The following is a 2,202-nucleotide window of genomic DNA, read 5'->3' on the forward strand; positions in this document are numbered from 1 at the left end:
GAACTCGTTAATAAGACTTAATTTAAATTATCTAATTTATAGAAGATGTATGACGATTTAAATTTCCAAATATTTTGTAGTATCACTTTTAAAAAAAATTAGATTTTCACATAAAAGTTATTAATCATCTAACTTTCCGAATTCAACTTATATAACGTAAAAGTAATTTGAAAATAATTTACTTTTAACATGGTGTGTTATATTTTAGAAGTCAAACTATGAAGTGATATATTTGATGATAAACTGATAGCAAAAATATTAAACTTTAAAAAGTTAATTGAAAATTAAAAAGCATTTGTTGTAACTTATAAGGCAAATGGTCCAACATATTGTTTACTAGTTGCAACATTCGATTATTCTTGTGAGATTTGTGAGTCCAAAGTTGCAACATAAGCATGACATGTTGTGAAATATGACTCACAAGTTGCAATATAAATGTTATATGTCGCAACATATGTGTCAAAAGTTGTGAGATAATGATGACATACTGCAACTTATTGATCAATCCATGTAATGTTAATCATATAATGTTAAACCAAAAAAAGTAATAATAAAACCCCAAACAAAATTACATGTAGTTATCATAAGGATAACAATCGTCTATAAAATTAGTTATGTACTCCAAACTTAATTTTAAATTTTCTAATTTATACAAGATATGGGGATTTAAAGCTAAAAGTACTTTGTATTACCTTTTTAAAAATTAGATTTTCACATCATAATTATAACTCATTGAAATTTTGAAAGTAAACTTATAGATCGTTAAAGTAATTTGAAATTAATTAACTTTGAATATAACTGTAACGTGATATAATAACATTTTGATAAACTTTAAAAAATTTATCATTTGTTGCAGCATTTGAGCTTCTTATGCTACTTATGAGTCAAAATTTATAACTTATTGTATTCATAAAACAGGAAATTCATTACTATGTGCGTTCATGATTACCTTACTTTTCAAAAAACTGACAACCGTCATTTCTACTCCCCCCATTCCATCACTCTTTTCCACACATAACCTGTCCATCTTCCTCTTCTTGATCAAGGAAAAAATCTCTCCTCCATCGCCTATACTTCCATTTAGCCCACAAAAATCACCTATCAAAGAACAAATGACAACTCCACCCTCTCTTACGCCTCAACAATCATATTCCCTTGACTACTCTTGGTCATCCGATGAACAAGAGTCCTCTATCTCTCCTCCCACCGAGTGTAAAACCTTATCGTCAGACGATGTCGGCATAGACAATGATGGTGATATCATACTTAAACATAAGTGTAGATCCAAACCAAAATCCACAACCTCTGTGTCTTCCACTCCATCTCCATCTCTTCCTCTATCAGTCCCTTTTTACCAGAAAGAGGGCTGCCTATGCACTCACAGAAGCGGAGTTACGACGAGTTCATCTGGCCAAAGGGTAATGAAATATTGGAGATGATGAATAACCAATAGATGTTGACGAAGAGGATGAGGAGGAGGAGGTGTGTGCTCCACAAGTTGGGAGAAACAACAATTATGAAAACTTTTTGCGATTGGTGCCTCATGCATAATATGCAACCCAAACCTTTCTGAAAGGAAGGGTGTTGGATAGTGAGGTGATGTAAAATTCCTTTGTTCAAAGTTTGTTGGGTAGGCTAAGTTTTCAGGGATGGGACTATTTGTTTGTTTCTTTAAATCCTCGGTTCTATAAAAATGAAGTTATCGAATTTTATGCAAATTATAAAATGTTTGATGGGTTGGTGGTGAGTAGCAAGGTGAATAGAGTAGATATAGTGTTTAATTGTAAAAAGTTTGGCAAAATATTGATTGTTCCTTTATAAATGTCTCCTTGAAGGGGAAAATGTCTCTTTTTCATAAACTTTTATTTGAAATAGTAAACAATAAAGTACTGCCCAGGGGAGGAAGACATCATGAGGCAAGCTTTCAAAATATGGGTATCATGAATGTCATTGATTTGAATGAAAAAATAAATCTGTCTGCACTCATGATAAAGCATATTGGGAGGGTTACTTCACCCAAAATTGGCCCTTATGGGCTGGCTTATGGGTTCTTGTTAACACAGGTTTTCATGTATTGTAGGGTTCCCTTGGACGAAGGGTCAGTTACCACAAAGAGTGATAGGATTACCTTGTCTACATTGGAGGAATGTGACTGTGTAGCGGCTTCTACAAGAAAGAAGAGTACTAGCCCAATAACACAAT

This window comes from Solanum dulcamara, chromosome 10 (genome assembly GCF_947179165.1).
Source record: "Solanum dulcamara chromosome 10, daSolDulc1.2, whole genome shotgun sequence".
NCBI lineage: Eukaryota > Viridiplantae > Streptophyta > Magnoliopsida > Solanales > Solanaceae > Solanum > Solanum dulcamara.